At 37.9% G+C, this 19,913-nt stretch overlaps 1 protein-coding gene across 7 annotated transcripts in view; it reads right to left on the reverse strand.

Annotated features, from left to right (window-relative positions):
* KLHL2 (kelch like family member 2) overlaps positions 1-19,913 on the reverse strand; it is a 59,412-nt gene that overhangs the window by 25,099 nt on the left and 14,400 nt on the right. The window contains exon 1 of one of the 7 annotated variants that reach the window (XM_030007787.2): positions 6,949-6,967. The exons of the other annotated variants lie outside the window; for them this stretch is intronic. The gene's annotated coding sequence lies outside the window, so the exon portion shown is untranslated. Of the gene's footprint in view, positions 1-6,948; positions 6,968-19,913 lie in introns of those variants that run through there. 7 annotated transcript variants of the gene reach the window in all.

Consider the following 19,913-nt stretch of genomic DNA (forward strand, 5'->3'; position numbering starts at 1 on the left):
TCATTTTTGGGTCCCGCTTCTACTATTTATGGCTGTTCCTCTCCCTTGAGCTTGCCATATATGAAAGCCTGCTTGAAAGCCATCTTTCTGTTCCTCATGGTATTAATCTCTAATTTGAAGCAATAATCCACTATAGCATCTGTTTTACATATTTGGCTATCAATGTAGACAGTAAGAAGGAAAGATCATACATTTAACAAGAGTTTGCTCTGAATATCAGCTGCTAATGAAAGAGAAATGAAGGAAAAACACAAATGCGTTTGCACTGAGGTACACAGACTGCTGCTAAGCAAAATAACTAAAAACTAGTTTAAATCTTAGATAATCCTTGAAAATATCAAATAAGTCTAACAAAATAAGTGGATAAGATCTGTATGTAATAGGCACAAGTGTCACAAAGTCACACAATTCAAAACAAATTTAGTAAGCTTAAAGGTTACTAATGACAAGGTTAAAACAGTACAGTGACTCATTTTATTTTAGCATACGTTTATGAAAATGTGAAGATAATATTAGTAATACAATTTCCATTACTAGAACTACAGTATTATTAGTTATTAACAGCGAGTAGATAACTCATTTGATAGTGAATTCTAGGATAAGATATGATCATGAAATTACATACCAAAAATCAAGGCTAGAAATCCAGTACAAGTATCTATTTACACAACTTGTCCTAATGAAGCAAACATTTCACACCTGCTTAAAAATTCAGTAACTAATTCAGAGTCCTAGATAATTTTAGGTATGTTATCAGTATAGTTGAGCAAATAACTCTGAGAACAATCCTTGACTGCTTAAATGGATTCAGTAGAAAAATATGTAAACCGTCAAATCAGTGAACAAAATGGAAAGGTGAAATTTGAGAACAGTATGCAAAAAAGAATTTAAGATTTGTATGCACAGGCACACTGAGACACTTGCTCGTTCACATGAACAGTAAAGCAATGTTACAAGAACTACAGGATCACTCTTCATTTTGGGAAATTTACATCAGTTCTTAAATCACTGTAATTGAATTCGTAAAGGTACAGATTTCAATACATTTTAGTTATCACACAATAAGACATTTAAATATAAATATATTTACGTGTATTCAGCTACTAAAAACAAAAAGAGGCAAGTGCATCAGATTTATCCCATTGAAATTATACATTGGGCTTTGGTTACTAGGCAACAAAAGCTCTGATAACATCTAGCTATTTCCATTTGTACCTATAGAACTGTTAGCCTAAAAGCTGTAACAACCTGTATTTAAAAATACAGTTTCATCACAGGCAGATTCACTCTGCTGAAGCCAGGGACAGAACGACATAGCAGGGGGGAAAAACCCTAAACTCCTCTCAAACCCATAAAAAAAAAAAAAAGACTACATTAAAATTGCTGTACAGATTAAGTTTAACTACTGCTGACTCCAAACTGGTAGGCTGTAGCTCAGATTTATTTCCAAAAATAGCCAGTAGAGGGTATCCTAACTTTCCTTTAAAGATCAAAAATACTTTAATATGCATACCACTTTGTACTGCAAGAAATGCAGAGGGGGAAAAAAAAAAATCATCTCCAATTGCTTATTCTGTGAAAACATATCCTCATCACAGCGGTTGTTGTTTTTATAATCAAAGAAACTGAACAGATTATTATTACAGATGGCAAGTAAGAAATTACGTATTCTCTTTTTTGTGTCAAAGTCATGGTGATGAATCTTGGAATGACTGCTATATTTCCTAGAGCAGATCATTTAACCCTTAGAAGTCTTTGAAGACTACTCCCTGGTTATCTCCTCCTGGTTCTCCTTCCTGCAGTGACACTCCTATTCCCAAAGCTGTGTGCACCTGCCATACCAAACACACCTTTCCAACCACACTGAGACAAAAAGGACTGTGACCAGGTACAAGTATTTGTTCTAAAACCCACCTGCAGGGTCACCTGCATAGTAAGGAAGGATCCACTTGAGGCCCTAAACTTGGGTCCCTGTTTTCACTAGAGTAGATTCAAGCCCTTCAAAATAACCCAGCTACATCATCAACCTGTATCTGAGGCTGCTGCCGTCTCCTGTGGCCCTACAGCTTTTCGCCCTCTTTTTTTCCAGACAGCATCGTGACTCCATTCACCCTTGCGCAGCTGGACGTATTTACCTCATGTGACCAAAATGCACAGGTATTGAACTCTGAGGCGAGGAGCAGCCAGTACAGGCAAGCACCTCGCCAGTTACACGTGACCCATCAGTTCACAAGGAACATGTTTACAACAGTCTCGGAGCTTACCGACCAACAAACCCCTACAATGGAAGAAGGCTCAGAGGACTTGGGCAAGGGTGATGAACTCAGGGAAGAAATGTAAGGAATGAGCACCAAGTGGCGTAAAGCACTCTGAACTTATCTCAACACAAGAGGGACTAGAGGGTAACCTTTGTTTTAGATATATGGCTGTACCAGTGAGTCAATAGGTTGTGTAAACAGCCTTCTCCAAGATAATTAGTAGAGTGTAATGTCTTCCTCAGCTAGCAAGACCTCGGGGGGGGGGGGGGGGAGGGGGGGGGGCAGGGCGTGCTATATATACAGCTTAGCCCAACATAAAATATAAAAACTGAACAACCAACAGAAGGAGCTCTGAAGAGAGAAATAGGCTCGAGATGGCTTTGGCTCACATATTCCTTCCTGGTGAACTGGGGATGCCCAACATCCTGATAGTAGGCATACAGAGACCAGTAATGGGAATCACTTTTGCATGGTGGTCCAAATGTATATTGCAATTGCTGTACCATGCTTGCATTGTCATTTCAGTATATTGCTGTATCTCTCTGCTGAATCAAAACACAGGACTATGTAGCACCAAGTGTCTTCAAATCAGTAAATTTTATATCAACCATTAAACCCTCCTCATGGACTATCCAGAAGCAGCTAGTCAGAGAAGCTGCCCTGGAGTGCCTCTACACCAGACAAGGGAGTTCATCCTACCCAAAGGCTGCTAGATGACCTAATGGGCATCCCTTCACAGCATATTTGCTTCACAAAGTTCAGTGCTACACTCCCCTTCACACAGCCCCTTGCTCCCACAAGTCAGTACCACTTTATGCAACACATAAGCTTTTAGTAACTGTCCTGCTAGTTGAGAATGGAGGAACAAGTCCAGTGGAAGGGGCCATCAAGATGATCAGAGGGCTGAAGCATGTGATATTACAAGGAGAGGCTAAGAAAACTGAATTTGTTCAGCCATAAAAGAGAAGACAAAGGGGAGATCTTATTACTGTCCACAACTATCTAGTGGGAGGGTAGAGAAGACTGAGCCAGACTGTTCTTCAAGATGCACAGCAGTGGGACAAGAAGCAAGTAGGAACGCAGGAAAATCTGATTGGAAAAAAGGAGTTAGGTTGGTTTTTGTTATTTTGTGTTAGTTGTGGGTTGGTTTTTTTTAAACCATGAGGGTGGTTAAGACCTGGAACAGGTTGCCTCAAGAAGTTGCAGAATCTTCGTGCTTGGAGATACTAAAAATTGAGTGGACAGGCCCCTGAACCTGCTTTAACTGGACCTGCTTTTAAAAAAGCTCAATGCAAAGTAAAATTTAAATTGATTAAAGCTTTCTGCCTGCTGATTTAAATCAATTTGATTCAGTAATCTTATATCAATCCATGCTATCATCTTTGCACTCCTCTTTGTACTGACAGATTCTCCTAGCCAGAACACATTGTGCTACCTGCAGCATGAAGATACTTAAGGCAATATTTTCATTTCCACTATTTTTAAATTTCCTGGAATTTACTTAAGATTTCTGTCATGAATTCTTGCCCAAATTCAAATTGGTACCCACCAACAACGCATTAAGATCAGTATAATCCCAATACGAAAATAATGAAAGAACCTATTGGAGGTTTTGGGAACAAGATCCCACAGCATAAAACAAACGCAAAATTTCTCAGAACCTTAAAGTATTCTGCAAGCAAATAAGCCAATAAAAATCAAAGCAGTGTATGCCAAGACAACTGAATAATATGCTGTCTCAAATAGAAAAACTTCATTCTTTATCACATGGAGAGGAAAGAAAACATCTGTAACATTAGGAAAGAGACTAACCTAGGAAAGCAGATGTGTGAGAATCCAAACACAGTACAATGCAAAGCAGAAGCACACAGGAGAGCAAGTTACATCCTTGCTAATTGCAGATATTCCATATTTTCAGTTACAACATTAAAATGAAATCAATTTCAGAGAGCAGCAGTTATGTTAATGCCTGTCATAAATCAAATCTTGAGGAAATACAGTAAAGTTTAACCTCTTATTTCTAAGGTTTAAATAACCATTTCAGCAAACTAAACTCCTTCACTTGCTGTTTATACTATCATGGCATAAGGAAGATGAAAATAATGGTCAAAGATCATCCAAATTATCTTATTTTTTTTATTCTCATCTACATGCATCTGTGCTGTAATCAAAACTGTGGTTTGTAACTGAAGTGTAGTCTAAGTTCTAGTGAAATCATTCAGCACTGCATTGAAATTATGCTATTTGGGAGTATGCATACAAACACACTAAAGTAGATACAAATATTTTAACACTTGCATCTATGGAATAAAGTGTAGAAGTTCCAGTTTTGGAAAATTCAACCCTGCTAGCATTTCTATATGAACAACATGTACAAGTCAAGTGCACTGTTCCAGTGTTAAAATACACAAACAAGATGCTGCACTAGGTTTAAAGATGTGCATGAGCTGCAAGTTTAAAACATGGTACAATGTATCTTATAAAATATACCTTCTGAGTACCTTAACAACCTTGACTTTATAGGCTATTGCACAGTAAAGACTTGGATGTATAAATTTATCCTTTAGCTTAATGCGTCCCAACCAATTAAAAGTCAGGTGCAGGTGGCAGTTTTATAGTATCAGAGGAAGGAATCAGACTGCTAATCAAGATACAGTCCTATTCCTTCACATTCCCTTAGTACTACACACAAATTGGTAGAGCACCGTTTCAGCTGAAAAGCAGCAAATAATCATGATAATGTAATATTTTGAATGACTGACATGATCTACAACATACTAAGCAGCTCCCAACTTGGAAAGCAGTGTGACAGATTAAAATGGAGTGTAAGGAAAAAGTAACTGGTTTACATACTTGCATTTTAACCAGCATCATAATCTGTACTTAAGAGTCCACTTCAGTTAGTGACATGCAATTTATAGGAAGTAACTGATTTGCTCAAAAATTGGCTTTAGAAGAGATACCACCTTAGAAGATTACTCTGAATGAACTACTAATTACAACATTTGGGGTGGAGGTAGGGTTTTTTGTTGTTTTCTTGGGTTTTTTTGAAAGAGGTAGTTGTGGAAGTTTGGGGAGGGATTTGGGATGCAGTTAGGGGTTGCTGAAGTGCAGAAACAAGATTCATGAAGCAAGTAACAGAAGGGTCACTTTAATCAAGTAATACACTATAATTAATGGTGTCCATCTGGTCTACAAAGGAGAACCATGCAGTCGTTTGGCTTGAGGGTTCTCCTACATCTTCTCTACCAGAACAGTGCCCTAACTACCACGTAACAGCACATTTTGGCTTAAGCCTCCACACAAGTGAGACAGATTGATTTTCTATTCTGATGATTATTTTTGTTAACAGTCATGAGCTTAGCCTTTCATATCCTCTTCTTCTGTTAAAAGATACTGGAAATAGAAATGAAACATTGTCTCACTTGGAGTGAAACATTCTTGAACCTAAAATAATTTTAGTTAGAATCTTAGATTTTTCTTTGAGTGAAAAAAAAATCATAGACATCTTGATTTGATAGAAACAGAGGTTTTGATTTGAAGTTTGGTCACTGAATTTAAGTATATGTACAGTAAGTCATCTAAAGTGAAAGCTCGGAATCCTTCATCATACTGTAATTCAGTGCTTAAAAGATTATACAGCTGCATAAAAATACCTTCATATTTTCTTAGGGACAGGATAATTTAGACAAGACTAACTAGAGTCTGAACAAAGCCACTTGCTGATACTGTGTCATTCAGAAACTGGACAATTTATTCTTTTAACTACGGGAGCTGAAGTGCTAGCCAGTCAAATAATATACAAAGCTCCCCTGCAGAAGGATTAAAAGAAGCTGAAAACATTAAGTAGGCAGGATAACATAACTCACACTACGTGGTCTTCGATCTTTCTGTAAAGGCTGACCCATGTAAAGAACTGCTGTATCAGCTGATGCTTTTAGCTAGTGTACTTCAGCTATAGGATTTACCCGAAACATCTGACACCTTCAGTACCAGACCACCCTCAGTGCCAGACCCTGCTGACAGATACACTGAGTTTGGTTATGCCCAAGATTACTGTGATAGAAACATTTTTTAAATATTCCTTAAAACTAAAGACATAAAAGGCTGACAAAAGAATCAAAACGTTCACATGCTATGTTTCCTAGAGTATAAAAGACAACTTGCGGGGAACTGAGAGGGAGGGCATTGAGGAAGGAATTGTTTGTTGGCTTGTTGGGGGTTTCTTCTACATTACAGACTGACTGACTTGTAACAAACAAGGCGTGTTCTCCTGGTATAACTGCATATTTTCTGGCAATCTTAAAGAGAGGGATTGAAACACCATTTGTAAAACCCTAAAGCCTTTGCTGGAAACAAATAGCAGCATAACTGGGGTAGTAGATTGTGAACCTCTTATTTCTCTATTATCCCATTCTCTAGTACAGAAGATGCATCCATACTACTGAGTTTTATAGTAATACAAACCCAAGAACTAAGTACAACAGAAATAGCATGAAATAGAAATGCTTTGTGTGCATGGTACTTATCTTCAATACAAAAAACTGTGTTAAGATTAACATCTAATGTGCAATAAATGGCCCTTCAGTGGACATTTGATTACTCTAAGCTTTTAGCATTACAGTTATGTTTTTATATTTTATTGAGACAATCTTTTACTTATCATTCAGTTTCCTACAGCAGACCATACTTATATTCTCCTAGAGACGTCACACGGGAAATACCTCCTCAAAAAAAAAAAAAGGCATTAGGCTTAGTGACAAATTTCATAATCACTTTAATTTAGATGTTGTGCTTATAAAATTCTGCTATGTAGGGACAGAATCCCCAAAGCAAATGGCATCTCTAACCTCCCATCTGAAATTTTTTTCAGATGAAGGTTTAATACATACGTTTCATGATTTAAAGCATGACCAATATCCAGAAAACAGAAACATTTTCAAGATAGCCTTTATTCAGCTTCCAGAAATTTCATCTTATGTGTAGCAACATATTGCTGAACCTACGTGTCAGTAAGAGAGGTCAAACATGGAGTCTCTTCTTTAAGTGGCTTAATTTACTCATAATAAGCACCTTGAATTTTACAGGGAGGTGGACAGGCACACATGCTTTCATTTGCATAGAACACTTAAAATGAGCAAATGACCTCTGTGCTTAAAGTTGGCAAGGGCTGTCTTTCAGGTTTTTCCACAGGTAGCTTTATGGTCATACACAGAAATAGATACATGGATGCCTACAGTAAAGGTCATAGCTGAGACGAAAGTAGCTGCTTTCATCTGACTTGACAGAGAAGAGTCTCTAACACAGCCTGGCAGCATGATGATTTTAAAGATCACAGACTCAGAAAAGTTGCACAAGCTGTTCAGTCTGAGAAGGCAGTTTACATACAAAAGTTCTTATTCATTTAATGTCTAGTTAAAGGGCAACCACATCCTAGTGAGGCAGGATGAAGGCACCAGGTTTTAAAATCAGAAAACTTGTGATCTCAGTCCTGATTACTTCTGACCTACCCATTGGTCATCATATCTGTTTCCCCTTTTTATTTGTTTTTTTTTTTTTTTAATAGTCTACTCAAGTCTGTAAATTCTTTTGGGCCACACCATACTTAGAGCTTGTTGCTGTAATACCTCTCATAATGGAATCCCAATCCAAGCTAGCCCATAAAACAAAGAGTTAAAAATCTTTTCCAGGCTAGCCTAGAACTTTACAGTTTTTCAGCTAAAAGTCTGTTCAAATAATGGGTAAAATCCCTTTCTTCCAAGAAAAAACAATGCATGCTTCCCTAGTCAACTGCATGAAAAAAATAATCTCTGAGTTTCCTTCTGCATGCTCTTCCATTTGCATGTTCTTCCCACCCTATTTTTAGAAGGCAAACACCCTTCTGGTGTAGAAGCTGAGCACTTCCAAACAGTTCCAAGTCCAACCTTAAGTCATGCTAATAATGAAAATACAGGGATAACTACATATTAGACCAAACCAATAGTCTATTCACCCCAGGTAGTCCAGGAACATCCACCTTCATCTGCTATCAGAGTGCATGAAACCCCACAGTCTGCAGTAAATCAGTCACAACAGAGAATGTTTCCTTGAATCATAAGGAATAGCTTTCTCTTGAAGCACAAGGATACATCTTACTTTTTAGAACAGCATTTTTAGTTAAAACCAAACTTCACTTGAGAAAAAGTGGCAGTGTCCAGTGCTTCACAGGTAAATAAATGTAAGCCTGCAACAGGACAAAAGCCTGGTCTTCCAGGTTTGAAAGGGGACAGTAAGAGATTGTGGTGGTGGCTATGATTCTGGTTGGTGGGTCAGGGATGCAGGCTTCTTTTGCAGTAGGACAGGGGTAGAAGATAAAGAGGAAAAAATGGCAAAAATTTTGCCCTTAGACCTGTTTTAGCCTAGCTCTGCTGCAACCAGCCAGGGATCTCCTCCACACTCTCAGCCACACTGGAAGCAAGTTTGGCAGCTGGCTTGAGACAGAATCTATTATGTCCTCCTCCCTTCCCCAATATGTGCTTAAACCCAGTATTTACTGAAATTAAGCTTCACAGCACCGCTCTGCTTCCATCAGCACCATCCCTTCCTCTGTCTTCCCCCTTCCAAGGAAAAGGGGAAGAGGAAACCTAGGATCAAGGAAAATGGAACAGGTGAACCCAACCCAGACCTGGACCTCATATGCTCTCACCTAATTAGGGAGGTAAACCTTACAGGGTGAAAATACCTGCTTTGAAACACAGCCTATCTAATGGTAACCCAAGATTCACAGGTAATCATTTCCAAACCAACCAGCGCAGCGAAAAAACCACACTGCTCACCTTCTGCATCCTAGGCAGCTCCTCTCACGTGTTTTGCAGCAACAGGCTCTATTCATTAGGCGCCCACTGTTTAAGTGTAATAACAACAATAATATGTACGCACATGTATGTTTTTGTGCACTCCTCTCTCTAGGTATCCTAAAGAAAAGCTTATTTTTCTTTCAGTATAAGTAAATAAATTGCTCTTTGACCCTTAAAAAGGGTATGTGGAGTCTTTGAAACGAATAGATATTGGAAGAAAAATAGAGTCCTTTTTTAGTCATCTCACAGTCAACTTAAAAAAGGCCTGAATTCTCTCCCTCTCTTAAATGATAGCTTTTCCATGCCTCTAACAGCTTTAAGCCTTTCCCCAAAGCATGCTATTCCTGTCATATTTTAGACCATCCAGCAGAGTGTTACAGGTGAGAACACAGATTTATACAAGGACATACAGATGCTGCTGTGCCATTTTTTACACTCCTTTTTAAAGCCACTATTTCACAATGAACAGAAGTTTTTCTAAGGTGACTACAGTATGTTATTCTATTCTCGGAAAAGCTGTTAATGTAAAACATAGCAATACGTAGGAGTAATTCAAATTTTTCTTTCCATGCATTACTTTACACTTTCCAACATTAAATTTGGTCTGCAAACATGCTAGCCCAACATCTAGCTTAGCTAGAAAGCAGTAGAATTTTCTATTTTTGTCTGGTCTTGAAAAAAAATAAATCCTTAAACCAGTTTATCACCTACATCTTTTGCTACCTACTTTTCAAAACTAAAGAAAATCCGTCCTTCTTTGGAAGCTCGTGACACATTACAACCATTTTGATACAGTGAAAACCAACTATTTATTCCTATTTGTTCCTGAGCTCCCTAGGGATTTTTGCTCTATTTATTGCTCATCATGTGACAATTTAGGAGGGACTATAACTAACTTGACTTTCAAAAGCCTTTGATATGGTTATTTCTGGACCACTCAAAGAATTACAGGAGGTTTTTAGGAGCTACGCACAACTCAAATAGAACTCTAAAACATACGGAAAGTTTGAACTTCCCTTATGTTACCTGACACTAACAAAAAAAATCCTTGATAGTCTCTCCAGTGCTCAGGATCACTAGTGACATTGTACTGATTTACTAAAATGTGAGCTGAAACTGCAAGGAATAGCCAGCTACAGAATATAACATTTTTATACAGTCTCAGCCACCTCACTTTCAAAATTTCTTCTCCGGGGGTATGCAAGGGTTATTTTTACATATATGTCTATAAAATCCTATTTTCCCTAGTGATCTGATATTCTTATTCACTTGCTTTGGTACCTCATCTTTTGACCCCTTCTCTAATCCTACACTTGTCTGTAAGGGGGTGCACCTTGCACAGACCGTTGGCGTAACTGTGACTTTCAACCTTAATTAGTTTTTGGCACCTTGCTCATGCGTGGCTCTGGCAGCCTACACGCTCTCCTAAATCAGTCATTAAAGAAACAATATGCAGGAAACGAACAGCTGTTATATTTAGAGCTGCAGTGCTGAGTAAAAGTGGTTTATTCTTTTTATCATTTAAATTAAACATGCCTGTTTAAATCCCTCAGTGACTTCCCATTCACCTCCCACAGTAATCAGAATCACATGCTTCCGAAGTGCAGGATTACAGATCAGTATCTCTTCTATAATGTACTCCTGCCTCAACCCCACTTCTGTCTCACCCCATCACCTCCTCCATGAGTTTCTGATTCATTCCTTGGCTCTTACTTAGACCATGCTGACACAGCCAAGCTACAAACCTCTTCACTGCCTTTGCCCAGAAGTCTCTCTTCCAAATAAGCAGAAACAAGTGGTTTTTACCACCCCCCCCCCCCCCCCCCCCCAACACCTTCTGAAGGAGCAAAGATTCCAAGACAGGGAAAATCTGTGATTCAGTCCATAAAACCTCAGTCTCTCTCTGGAAGAAGTTCAAGACTCTCTGCCTCCCACACACACCGGCATTTGATAGTCCAAGACAGTCTTTTGCAGCCTCGGGGCAATTTTAATTCACTCCTCATACCTTTTGATCCACATTTTAGATTCATCTTTATCTCTTGTGCTCATTCTTGGTTCTGTTTCTCCCTTATGTATTTCTCTTTAGCAACTACAAGCTGGTGTACAACAGCTAAAATTTCTATTCAGGTATCTTTTCATTCTAACAAGGCTCATACCCTTCTGCCTACCCAATTTTCTTTATGAACAAAGTTCTGGGATCTCCCATTCAGCAAGACCATAGCAAAAAAACAGATGTTATAGAAAGATTCATAGGCTGGAAAATGCCAGCAATATGTGAATAAAGCATCACTTGGAGGACAGAGGGAAATAGCAGCAAGGTATCTTCAGAAAAGAAAAACAAAAAGGCAGGAATGTAAGAACATGAATACCTCAGTAAAGAGTAGTTGCCATATCTGTGCAACATCTGCTTCTCCTGGTTCTGATGGTCCTGCCACCATTTTTCTCTCTGCCTTAACCAAAGCTACAGGTGTACAGAAACAGCAGTTGCCTTCTCTGCAAACTCCTTTTGCTACCTACCTCCTGGAAATTCACCATACCATTTATAACCAAGGGGAGAGAATAGTAAAGAATTTTATCCCTAAATGAAGAAGTATGAATTGTATTTATTCAGCTTGCCTTAAAACATTATTTGGGAAGGTCTGTTCTAGGTCTAGCACCACAACACAAAAGATGGTGTTGAACAGACACGTCCAAGAGACTTTTTAGGAAGACAGCCCAGCTCAAGACGGAATCGAGACAACAGCTGAGCGTTTCTGTCTGCATTGATCTGTGTGGCTGGCTGTGCGTACATGTGCTATATACATGTGATTGTGTACGTACCTACTGGAAATGCATTCTCAGCCTCACTACCAGCTGGAGCTTGGGGACATGGAGCTGCAGCCACCTTGCTGTTAACAGGCACCAGATTCAGCAACCCTTAACACTTTCCTCATGTTAAGCACATGGTGTGATTTCCTTCTGTCACATGTCCAAGTAAGCCAAATCAGAAAAGGAAATCCTTTAGTAGGGCATCAAATATCCATCAGCCAGGTGTGAGGCTTTGGAACACACCTTCAACCAAAGCAAAACCCCCAGTTTCTCAGTCTTAAAAATAAACATAGAAAGGGGAGTGACAATGTAGTAACCGTATCTGTTCTGCAGTGCACATAATATTGTGCCCCCAAAACCAGGCAGTTTCTGCTTTGCATAGACATAATAGCTAAAGTCACAAAAGTTATGCTACGGAAAAAAAATTAGATAAAAATACATATTATTCAATATACATTTTAAAACTGACAGAGAGCAAAATATTAAGTTTCCCCACAAAGTTGTTTGCTTAGGATTTTGGTCAGCAGCTCTTTTATGCGAAGCTTACTCATTTAAAGTGCAAATTAATGAAGCTTGTATTCGCAATAAAATATGGCTGTAGAAAGATCACACTCCTCTTTTCCCTTCCCTCCTACACTCACTCTCCTGACAGGCAGGCATGTATAAGCAAATGAAGAATGCATAGTAGGATTATTTCACTGGAAAAATTAGATCATTTACTGTTACCTGACATGTCTTACAATGCATATAAATTCAAGAAGTGTGCCACTGTCTGTCCTCCAGCTAAGCCACATATTAGTTGTGCCCTTGCATTATTAAAATCCTCAAAGCTGTTGTCACAAATACAAAAAAAAAAAAAAAAAAAAAAAAGGGTCAAAAGAGGTAGCCAGATGGTTGCTTAAGGCCTAATGTATAAAATACATACAATAGCAAAACACAGTGGTACTCCACTGGTACACTTTCAGCACACAATCAAACAGTATACTATAAGGCTGTTTAGTCCAACATTAAATTCTTGCCCAGTAAGACTTAAACGTGTTTCTATGAATAGGGTTAGTAATGACACTCATGTCAGCTTGGATTTAAGTACCTCTCTGCAGTGTCAGCAAGCCCCTGATATTATTAGAACTGTGCTGGCATAAAAGAATAAAAGTAAAAGTTTGGATTACCATATAAAGAGTGGTTTCAACACACATCAGGATTAACTGATTCTTCTTAATTCAGTTTTAATCATGAAGTCATTAGGATGAGCCAGTTTTATAAAACATTTTAACTGAAATGACTCTGAATAGAACTTCAGAATTTGCAAGAACTTCCAGAATTTAGTAGCTATGCCACTGCAGCCATGATGGAGATGAGCAGAAAGACAAAAGGCTCGTTTATTTTTAAAGCTCTATACGATGATCCAATAAAGAACTCCATCTCCTCCTAAAGCTTTCATAATATCTGCGTCAGGGAAAAAAGATCACCAACTGCCAATAGCTTTTGACACTCAATAGCTCTATTACATAAAACACTTTCTGTAAAGAAACATGCTTTCAAGAATTAGTGCAGTTGCCTGAAACCTATTAGCAAAGAAAAAAGTGAGTTTATGGACAGAAGGTTTTAGGTGTCCACGAAGGCCACATAAAAAGTGATGGTAAGCTGAAATATGATGGTGGAAATAACGATGGTTTCAAAATGAAGCTGAGTCCAGCAAACACCCATTGGTGGAGGATATGGAAGATGAGGGAGCCGAAGATCATGATAAATATTTTAATTCCCTCAGAAAGAAGCAGGACTGTAACCTGTCACCTCAGGTTTCAATAATTAGCACCTTACTTGTCATATATTGAAGGCAGGGAGGGGCTGTCTGGAAATATTTTACAAGAATTCTCACATAAAAGATCATTAAAGGAACACTAAAACTGTCACATCAATTAGAAAGTTGAAAGCATCAGTTGAGATACCCTGTCCTTAAGATCTCTACATATAGCGCTGTCTTTCAACCTTTCTCCTTCCTCCCTTCCCAAAACATTCTCACAAGGGCATAACCCATGAACCAGTGGAGAAAATCACCAGTGAAACTGCATGGCTCTGCAAGCTGGGATGCACCACGTAGTCTTCAAACGCCTTGGCACTCTTAAGACAGAGAAGCAGCATTTTGTATTAGCATTCCTGAATTTTACCCCTGATTCCAAGTGCCAGGTCCAATACTTAAAGCAGCAGTTACAGACAACAGTGTTAGTTACTCCTTTTTGACAACTGTATTTCATCTAAAAATTAATACAGCTGACAATTTTGGCTGTAACTGCATAACCTGCTTTTACCTGATGAGAAATTATGGACCTGTACCTCATTTGTAAAAGTCATATCTTGACAAATTATCCCCTACTTACAGAAACTCACAGAAGTAATAAAAGAGCTGAGGTATATGGTTTAACACTTGACCCTTCAGCTAAAAAAATTTTGAAACACATGTACTTGCTGCAGGGGGAGGTACGACAAGTTATTGTGGCATGCAAGATGATTATCAAGTCCTAACAGGTCACAACATCTAAACAAGATTTCATTTGTGCCCATTTGAGGCATCAGAACACAGTGCAAAGACTATTTTCATTTGAATGGTGCTGAAAAATTATGCAGTATGACAATTTAACATTTCATGTTATTTAACATTATATGGAGAGAAAAATCCATTTTTGAGCAACTGCATCAATCGTCATCAGCCAAATCTGTCCAAAACGTTAAGCTTACAGAGATTATTTGGGTATCAGAATTCAATATCAGCTCAGAAAAATAAAAATATATGAACAGCTTGAAAGATAGCTGTACAGTTGTAACGAAGACTTGGCCTAACAGTCTGTCTAAAAAACTATGTGCTGTATCAGGAGACTTTGCTGAGAGTTTCTGGCAAGTTATATTTAAGTCACAGGAAATACAGATTCACAGATTTCAGCTCTAAAGATGCTGTCAACGATATTTATAAACTTTAATGTAAAGTCAGGACTATTTTCATTAAAAAAAAATCTACTGCAGCTATTGACAGAGAAATCAGTGCAATATTGCTCCACTTTTTTATGGACAGTAAGAGAACAACTTAAAACTCATTCACTCAAAAGAGATCTCTAGAAGGGAAAAAAAAAAAAAAAGAAAAAAAAGAAGTATCACTTATCTTCAATAGCGTTGGTATTGTCTGACCTAACTTGATTCTTCTTTAGGAGCATGCAGAGTTAAGCACGAAACCGGCTCAGAAGGATATTCACATGGCCCAGTATTCTGTCTCCAGCACCAAACGTGCAAGTGGACATGTATTGCAGGAAAGACTTTGGAAGCTAAACCAAGATGAAAAAGTTGTAAGAAGTGGCTGTCCCGTTACTGCGGAGATGCAAGAGGATAGTGTACAAAGAACTGTGGGTGGGGAAAAAACTCACTGGCTTAAAACATACATCTAGGAACTCAAAACTGTATTCAATTAATAACCAGGCAATTGTGGTCAGTAGAGACAAATAAAAGTAAACAAAAGGCCTTTATCAACAACCAGCCTGCAAACTTAACGGATGCCGAATTTAACCTGTGGTACAGCAGTAATAGTTTTATTAAGTTACCTGCATCTGCTAGAAGATTGTGACTGCTTCCAGCCAGAAAAATTGCTATCACTACCCACACTGTCATCACCAAACTGCACTGTCTAGCATAATAGTCTATTTGAAAACCATTCAGTGATTGCTGTTAATTCAGGATAAACTCTTCTTAATGAGCCCTGCATTTCAGTAGAGTGCACAACTGGGGAGGTACTGGACCTATATTAATTATCTGTTGGTCTCTCGGTGACATGCAAGCTGTTAATCATGACCAATAGGGCTGTAATTGCCTAGATCCAGCCTACCCAGCACTCCCTCTTTTCAAGATATACTTTCACTTAAGCTGGTTCACTTTCCCTGATTATCAAAAAGTCCTTAAAGAAGAGGTGGCTACAGAGGCACATCTGCAAATTCATCACGATCAAACTTATTCCCTTCCTGCCCTTTTAGGTTCCTAAATCAAGTGTAGCATTTTTTTCCAGGCATCTATTTCATAGGCTCTGTGAAGAAGAACAGCCAAGTTCCAGTGGAAGCAATTTCAGCATTACTTTGTCTCAAAGCAGTTATATATATATAAAGTATATATATAATATTTAAACCAGGACCTACTGTATGATAAGATCCAGTGAAAGTTTCACAGCATTCAGTTCAGTTGAATAAATATTTTTTTTATCTGTCCCACCCACTTACACAGCAGCAGGCATACTTCCAGGACACAGAACACATGTCTGTTCAAGTACTGAAATGAACTCTCTCCTCTTACCATGCCCAATCACACATTTGTAAAGGACAGTCAGCCTTTAGTTCTAAAAAGGAAAAGTCTACCCCATTTAAACCAGAAAATTTCCTATGTTCATAAAGAAAACTGAATATACCCCTTTGAAAGGTAAGGTACATCTTTTGATCCAATAAAGGAAAGGAGATGCTCTTTAGTGTTCAAAGGTATAATTTATTGGTAGTCTTTAGAAACTTGAAAAACATTCCAAGTTAGGTATCTGAAATGAAACTAGTTTCAAAAAAACATGCTTTATGTTCTTTACACATCACAGTGCTGCTAACTTGTACGAAGACTGTTAGTTTAGTCATCAGTTCGTATACACAAAATACATCTCTTGAGGATAAAGCTTGACAAGCATCAAAATATTCCTAGGAGTATTTTGACTCTCAGCTCAGATACAAAGACAGTATGGCTCTGAAGATTACTGGAATTTAAGCTATAGTAATTTGATCATATAAGTGCTCAAAGACTGTGGCAAATACTAAGTAAAGTAATGAGTCTTACAAACTGGCCTATACTTAGTAATTTTACATTTTCTTCAGGCTAAAAGCATATACAAACAGCTGCTATTGTTCAGCTGATGTGCAGTAGTAACTTGTTAAACCGGTAATCGTGGAACTGTCATGATCCTGAACACCCTTAATCTCCTGTAAAATGATGTACCTGTCCCTTAGTGGAAAGGGTACTGAAGGAAGGTATCTGAAACCATCATGAGACCGGGCACAAGGGAAAAACAAACAACAACAAAAAAACTTTGTTACCAAATCTGATACTCTGGTAATACAAGTTTCAGAAGAAACTAGTAGCCCCTAAACAGAGATCACTTCACAAGTCCCACCCACATAAAACTGCACGTGATGCATCATAAGCAGACCACTTCTAAATATAATACAATTTACTCCGAATATTTTGATCTGAGTTTATCCTAGTGCTCAGCAGAACAACAAATAAGGAACGTTACATGCTGCGCAGAATTTTATTTTTGCCTTTAAATTAGTATCCAGTAAAGATTAGGCATGGTAAATGTAGACCCTATGTTTAAGTGGACTTCATATTACTGATGGCACATATTTTTACTATATTTTATTAGAACTAATATCTACTCCTTGGTGGTTTGTTGGGGTTTTTTGTCCTCCTCAACAGAAACAAGTCTGGATTATTCATTCTTCTCCATTCTATTCCGTGTAATGGTCTTTTCAAAAGATATTCTACATTTTTCTTTCAAACATTTTTAAAATTACTTGTATGCATCGTTATTCTCCTCCCCTGCCCTCCCATCCCCAAATCAGATGCAAGTTTACAAGATTTTCAGTAGGCCATTCTTTTCTGTTATTGCTGAGTTTTAAAAGATAATTGAACATTTCTCCAAATAATTCTTTTATTGAAACCAGTTTTCACGTGGCTGTACTCTAAAAACAGACTCGCAAATTGGCACCTCTTCATAACAGATAGTTTCCAGTGTGAAACTTAAGTCTTGCCCACTAAACTTATTGAAAGATACTCTACTCCTATAAACCAGATAATGACTTCTGCTGGTTCTGGTTTTGGTTTATTAGAAGTATGATGCTAAAAAGCATAAATATTTACAACAACAAATCACTCAAATTGGCATTATAAGAGGTACCACAAGTTCCTTATCCCACTGCATGATGATCACTTTCATGTTCTCATGTCCAAAGTGAAGCTACGTGCAATGTTTTCCCCTGGCAGCAGGGAAATGTCCACTCCAAACACAAGTGTATGTTCCCACACTTCAATACACTAACCCAAAGTATTGTGTGAACGCAACAACCAGCAGGCCCATGTTATAAACCAGATCCTCAAAGTGATCCAAGTTAAGAATAACAGGAAAAAAAAAAAAAAAAAAAAAAAAAAAAAAAAAAATGCCAGGGGGTGTGGGGCAGGAAGGAGTGTTGTGTTGTTGGGTTTTTTTATGTAAGTTCAGTGATTCAGTTTATAAAGCAGTCCAGTAAACAGCTGTATCAGCACAGCTACAGGAACAGACTACTGTAGCAGGGAATTGGAAAGGAACACAACCAACACTATCCCATGTTTACCCTAATCACATCCCACTCACCCTGTATCAGGCTGACCTCTAAAGCCCATAACAAATCCACAGTCAGCAAACAACTGCAGGAATTTCTTCTCCAATATATTTGTGCTCAGTAGAGGCCCTAGGTATATGGCTGACTAAATACGTGCTGAAATGCATATGCAGAGTGTGGGAGAGTTACTCATGCATGATCTTCTTATAGTAACTAGCTCTCCCACATTGTGCACTGTGTAGTTAATACCTGTATGGAAATTGAAAAAATTTGATGTGCAAGAAAGTTGATTTGCCTTCTGAAAACATTAACTTTAATGTTCCCTTCTTAAAACATGAAAAATGTGATATTGCATTAAGTCTGACATTTAATTTAATTTCAGAAAAAAAAAGAAAAAAATAAGAGCAGAGAGTTGAGAATGCATGAAAACGTGACATAATATGTAAATATGACAAACACTGGTAAAGCATTATGCGAAGTGAATGCCATTAGAGATGAATGATAAAATAACTCATTCTAAATGAAGGACAAATACTAGAAGAAAACTAAGAATGTACACATTCATATACCAGCTATCTTACTGTTGGGGGCTGGGGGGAACATATTGAACCAAGAACTGGAGAAAAGAACAAATGTTCTTTTGTATTTAACTAATGTAGTGATAACAACCAGTGCTGAGGGCCTCCCGTGTTGATAGTTTATGCACTAAATGAATGTGTTTTTCTCCTCAATCATTGATTACACCTGACTTTTCTACCCTCCCGCCCCCCCCACCAAAACATACAAGAGAGAACACGACAGTGGGGAGCAGAAATGAACAGCTCTTACTCAGAAGTTGCAAAGGCACAGCGAGGATGCAATCTCCTGTCTGCATCTAGATCAAGTAAGATACTAATGAAAGAAGCTCATAGTAAAGCTACCCCCTGAGAAAGACCAGTAAGCTTGGCTATACTATTAAGTATTTGTTTATAATTAGTTTTCATAAATACACAACGTAGCTATTTTAATACCAAAGAGTACTAAGCAATTCTACATTACTTAAGCACGATCCCTTTTCAAACATTGTATCACATATTAGAAATTAATTCAATACCTATTCTTACTATGTATAACCTGAAGAGACAGAATAATGCACTTGAAATCCCATCAAGGGTATCAGAATAAGAATCATAACCAGCTACCTGGAAACTGAAGCTCCAGTTTAGCACATTAGTCCAAATATAAAAAAAGTTGAGACAATATTACATGGCATGTTACGTTTTCATGGTTCTGTATTCCTACAAGATAAATTCTTAACCACTACTGAAATTTCACAATACCTTCTAGCAATACTTATTCCTGTCATATAGACAAGATACTGAGAGCTAGAATTAATCTCAAGAGCATGCAACATGTTTATAGAGAGAATAAAGTTTTAACCGAGGCCTGAGAGTCTGTGCTACATTTCTTAGTTTCCAGAAATTCACAGTAACAATTTTCCTACCCTGGCTTTCAGATTTAAGGAAAAGGACTTCCATCAGTGTATTCATTTTTATCCATAGCATTTGGTTCTGCCATAATGCAAATAAACACTACATATCTAGTAGTAATAATGCAAAAAGGATGAAAGTGATAAAGAATAGCTT

This window comes from Aquila chrysaetos, chromosome 1, assembly GCF_900496995.4.
Source record: "Aquila chrysaetos chrysaetos chromosome 1, bAquChr1.4, whole genome shotgun sequence".
NCBI classification, from domain to species: domain Eukaryota; kingdom Metazoa; phylum Chordata; class Aves; order Accipitriformes; family Accipitridae; genus Aquila; species Aquila chrysaetos.